This window comes from Miscanthus floridulus, chromosome 6, assembly GCF_019320115.1.
Source record: "Miscanthus floridulus cultivar M001 chromosome 6, ASM1932011v1, whole genome shotgun sequence".
Lineage (NCBI taxonomy): Eukaryota > Viridiplantae > Streptophyta > Magnoliopsida > Poales > Poaceae > Miscanthus > Miscanthus floridulus.
The window spans coordinates 78,843,476-78,849,475 of NC_089585.1; positions in this window are offsets into that span (position 1 = coordinate 78,843,476).

Consider the following 6,000-nt stretch of genomic DNA (forward strand, 5'->3'; position numbering starts at 1 on the left):
GAAGAGAAGAAAGAATAGCGACTGCCCTCAATACCGAAGACATACAACTAAGCCTGCAATAAAAATAACACGCAAGGGTTTCCTAAAGATAGACAAAGCCGTGGTGGCAAAGCATCCACCCTGATAAGACATAGGAGCATCCAGCAGCAATAGTGGCAAAGCATCCGCCAATGAAGACCAAGCGACCATGGCGGCCAAGCATCCGCCAAGAAGAGGGTCCACACGCTCTCAGCAACAAAGCATCTACAAGAGAGGGGACCCAAGAGCCAACGGCAGCAAAGCATCCGCCAAGAGTTCTGTCGATGGTCAAACATCCATCGAGGAAGAAGTGACCCCCTACGACAAAGAATCCATAGAGGAGAGCGACCATGACACTCTCGACGCCAAATGCCTGAGAGGAGACCAACGACAATGATGATAAAGCATCCGTTAGATAAGCAAGACAATGACGGCAAGGTTAAGAGCTGCAAGACAGACCTAAGCGAGTAGAATGAAGGCACACACGGGCACAGTGAGGAACTCCTCTAGGAGCGAATGGCAGGAACCACAAAAGACGACGACCACACGGGATTCTTCAGCGATGCCTTCAGGAAGGAGGTGGCACCCAAGGGAACGATCCTAGATGCCATTGTCGCTGGCCTTAGAGGGTTCTAAGGTGGGGCTTTCGCCCAAAATCTGGTGATGTTGGTGCAGAAGCATGAGGTTCAGAAGCGACGCCTCCAAGGAGGTATGTGGCGCCCAAGGCGTCACTGTCGTCCGCCCGGCTAAAATCGGGCTGAGCTTTCGCCCACAACCCGTGCAACTACCGTCGCTTCACCATGAGTCCCATGAGCCCCGCCACACCAGCCCCCAGTGCGCCGACCATCCACATGGCTCTGCGGACGGGATGGACCAACCGGGCCAAAGCCATGGCCGGTGACAGCTACGGCACAGACGCTGGCACTATACGGATTGGGGCATTAGGTGAGCAGCGGCAGCTGGATCTGGTGACAGCACGTCACCTGACAGTGGTCGCCAACCCCATGACCGGTGGCCCCCGTGGCGCGGACGCCAGCATGCCAGGCCGATGGTGACCTCGGAACTGGTCGCCTATCGAGCGTGGCCCTAGCAACGGCCGCGTCCACCGATGCCCTGTAGCAGTGGCTACAGGGGCCCACGCATAGAACGAGAGGCCCTAGAGGCCGCCCATGCCGAGCACCCCACTAGACGGCAACAGTAGGTGCCGGATCTGTGCCACTAGAGGAGCCGGCGCCGGATCCACACACAGGGAGCAGATTCGCCGCTTGGCCGGCCACACCAACTCGTCGGAGAAGCCACCGCTCAAGCCCGACCGCCCAGCCCCCACCGTCGCACCGATGAGGAGGAGGCCAGATCCGGTCTAGAGGAACCTGGATCCAGGCCGCCGATCGATGAGCCCACTGGAGAAGCACCGGGGAAGTCATGGTGGTGGAAGATTGGGAGGGGGAGAGAGAGGTGGATGGGGGGAGGATGCGGCGGGCACCTTTTTTCAGGCTACCGCTGCCACATGCCGATGGGCGACAACAGCGGACAGAGGGGAGGGCCAAGAGGGGGGTCCTAGCCACGGCGGTCGCCCCCGAGTCACCCTAGGGGAGCGCTCGGGTGAAGAAAGGAGAAGATGGCATTGTAGCTAAAATGTCCGTCACCTCCCCGTCCTAGAGCCTCATCTCTCGCACGCACCAGTCCTTGAGAAGAACCACACGCTCCAGCAACTTGCACACCCTGGCCAGGTATCTCACTAAGGAAATCTGCCGTAGCATCCGCTCGAACCCGGCAAGCACAAGCTCCTTGAGATGACGGTGCCGGAACATCGATCGCTGCCACTGCCAACTTATCTCGTGCCCAGGTGGCAGTGCTGTAACCAGGTGATGGGCTACGTGGATGTGTAGGACCTCTAGCGATAGTGCGGCCTGCAGGAGTAGCCACGGCCACGTGATGGCACCTCGGCGATGAGGAGCTGCCTCAGGCCCCACAGGTTCATGTCGACCAGCCGTGGAACGATCCAACGCTTTGACCCTGTGAATCGGACATGAGGCTATCGATGATGGGTGCATTCTCTATGAAGCAGCAGAGTGCATCGTGCACGCCGAAGCTCTGCCAGGGACGGACACTATGTAAAAAATGATTTTTAGCAACAGTTCAATTTTTTTGTAGAGGCGGCTGGTGATGGAGCCGCCCCTACAGTGGCATGCTCAAGTGCCCAGACACCAGCTGCCTATACAAATGGAACAGCAGGGGTGGCTGGTGTTATGAGCCTCCCCTACAAATGGGGTCTGATTTGTAGGGGTGGCTCAATCACCAGCCGCCCCTAAAAATGTTATTTGTAGGGGTGGCTGGTGATTGAGCTGCCCCTACAAATGGCCCCGTATTTATAGCTCCGATTTATAGGGGTGGCTCAATCACCAGCCGCCTCTACAAATGCCCCTCATATAAAACAGATGCAGCACCTTCTTCCTCCTCGGGTCACTCACTTCAACTCGTAAAAGAAAGGTGGGGAGGCCTTGGGCACCTCCCAAAAATTGCTCTACTAAGGGGGAAAGGTTTTGGTCTTAAATCCTTTGGTAGAGAGGTTGTAGAAGGTAAGAAAATGATATTCCATACTTTTTTTGAAGTTTTAATGGTTGGTTAGTGAGTAATTAGATTTTTGTTTTTCTCTCTCTTCTATGGTGCTTGAGCTACTTATAAAGTAAATTAGACCCAAGTTTTAAATGTATTAGGGTAAATTAGGGAGGGGAACAAGATCATACCCTTATTTGGTCCATGTTTCTTGATTTTAGTGAACAATTAGTTAGTTTTATGGATGTTTCATGTGCATATGGATCTAGATCTTGGGTTTGGTTTTTTTTATTAATTTCATTTTTGTAAATTTATGTTTGATGAAATTGGACTAGGGTTTGTATGAAAGATATTGGGTAAAGTATAATTGTTGCTAATTGTTGTCTTTCAAATTGTTTATTGTAATCAATAAATATGTATTTTAATTATTTATGGATAAATGGACCATTAATTAATTTTCCTTTACCATGGTGTGTTTGTATGCTTCATGTAATTATATTAGATTTATATTCATATATATCTGAAGTATATACAATTATTCTCAAGTAATTATTAATTTGTTTCATTTTTATATATATCTGAATAAGTAGTCCTTTAATGTTTGTTTTGTTGTTGTTGTAAAAGATGGAGTACATGAACTCTTGGATGTATGGTTCGTTAAGGTTCAAGGCAGGTTTCCATGAAGAGGTGGATAAATTTATTGAAGCCACAAAGAAGCATGCAACGACATTGAAAGAGAATAAGGATACAATTATTTGCCCATGTAAAGATTGCAAGAACCGTATGGCATGGACAGATGTGACTATCATCAGATCACATTTGATTATGCGAGGATTTGTTGAGGACTACACAGTGTGGATTCATCATGGTGAAATGGTTATTGTTAACAACGAGGATGAGGAGAAATACGACGATGAAACCATAGAATCCATGTCCCAATATTCAGCAGAGCTTGATGCATAAATGGATTTTGAGTTTGGCAATGAACAAGGTAGTGATGCTGGTGGTTGGGATGGTAACGACGAAGGTGGTGCCAATAATGATGGTGGAGCACGTGTCGGGGATGAAGATGATTTGGAGGACATGATTCGAGCCCTTGGACTAGAGATTTTACTAAATAGCCCAAAAGGTTTAGAAAATTTGGAAAGGGTGACAAAAGCATCAAAGGAGACTATGTATGGTGTTGAAAAGGGTTGTCCGACACATTGGACATTGCTACGTTTTGTGCTTGAGCTGCTCATCCTGAAGGCTAAGTACGGCTGGTCAGACCGTAGTTTCAATGATCTATTGCATCTCCTGTCATGGGTGCTGCCACAACCAAACTCAGTTCCCACCAACACATACCAAGCGAAGAAGGTCATAAGTCCATTGACAATGGGGGTTGAAAAAATCCATGCATGCCCCAACCACTGTATACTTTTTTATGGCGAAATGTTCAAGTCACTAGATAAATGTCCCTGGTGTGGGGCCAGTTGGTATAAGAACAATGACCTTTATGGTGGGGACGAAGCCTCTACGGAGAAAAAGAGGAATAAGAAGGGTACAAAAAAGGTGATACAAGAATCTCAGCCCCTAAAGGACACTCCATTAGGCAACGATGCAAAGCAAAGAAGAATTCCTGCCTTGGTAACGTGGTACCTGCCAGTGACCGACCGCTTGAGACGTATCTTCCTAAACCCTAAAGAAGCCACACTCATGACATGGTGGGATGATGAGCGTAAGGTGGATGATGATAAAATTGCACACCCGGCTAATTGTAGTCAGTGGCAAAGGTTTGATGAGAAGCACAAAGAATTCTGTGATGACCCAAGGAATGTACGGTTTGGCTTGAGCACCGATGGAATGAATGCCTTCAATGAGAGGATGAGCGACCACAGCACATGGCTAGTGATCTTGACCATGTACAACATCCCAACATGGTTGTGTTAGAAGAGAAAGTACCTTCTCCTCACTATTCTTATTTCTAGCCCTAAACAACTAGGCATTGATATAGACGTGTTCCTCAAGCCTTTGATGCAAGAAATGGAGAGGCTATGGAGGCATGGGAAGCAGATGTATGATGCGTTCCGAAAGGAGGACTTCATATGTAGAGCAATAATATTTGTTACTACCAATGATTACCCCGCGCTGTTTGTTTGTTTTGGACAGATCAAAGGGAAGATGGGATGCTTGGTTTGCTTGGATGGTACTACATGGGTGTACCTGGATGCATCCAAGAAGATAGTTTACCTAAGGAACCGACGCTTCTTAAAGACAAGTCACAAGTACCATAGCAAATTGTTCTTTAGATTTTATGACAATGTCCTAGAGATTGAACCCCCTCCAGAGAGACGTCATAACGGAGAACACATGTACAGAATGGTGAAAAACATATGCATCATCTATGGAAAGAAGAATCCAGATAGGACGAACAGAGATAGAAGCACACCTCCTATCAAAGGCGTACCTTTCAAGAAATAATTGATCTTCTTTCAGTATCTGCCTTATTGGCCAGACTTAGAGGTCCCCCATGCCATTGATGCTATGCACATGCAGAAGAATGTCTTTGAGAGTCTCATTGCTACCTTGATGGACATAGGCAAGTCAAAGGATGGTCTGAAAGCACGGAAAGACATGGTGCAGCTAAACATGATGCCACAGCTTCACCCGGTACCTGAGGCTAATGTAAAATACACTCTGCCCGCGACGTGCTTCAACCTAACACCAGACGAGAAGAGAGCTATATGCACTTTATTGAGGGGGATCAATGTCCCGAGTGGGTTTTCAGCAAATGTGAAGAAGCTAGTGTCGATGAAGGACTTGTCAATAACACACTGCAAGGCTCACGATTGCCATGTGATGCTGACAGTGTTTCTACCTATTGCAATCAGGGTTATAAAGCCAGAGTTCTTGAAAATGGCCATCACCCGCATGTGCTACTTCTTTTCGAAGATCTCACAGAAGACAATTAGCAAGCAAGAGCTGAGTGACCTACATGAATTTGTGGTGGAGACACAAAATCAACTGGAAATGTGTTTACCTCCTGCTTTTTTTGATATAATGCCACATCTCATGATTCACATGGTTCATCAGATATAGGCGTTGGGCCCTTGCTACTTGCATGAAATATGGTCCTACGAGCGGTTCATGTCGGTTCTAAGTCGATACGTGCATAATTGAGCATACCTAGTGGGCTCCATGATAGAGGGTTACAGTACTGAAGAAGTCATCGAGTGTTGTCAAGAGTATCTAAAAGTACAGAAAGGGATTGGTAAACCTGATTCTCATCACAAGGGTAGGCTAGCTAGGAAGGGCACCAGTGGTAGAAAAGTGTTCATCGACCATGATTACAAAGAGGTGAGTCAGACGCATTACAGTGTCTTGCAGAGTACACAACTGATGCAACCGTACATTGATGAACACTTGGCTATCATTATGGCGGAGAGA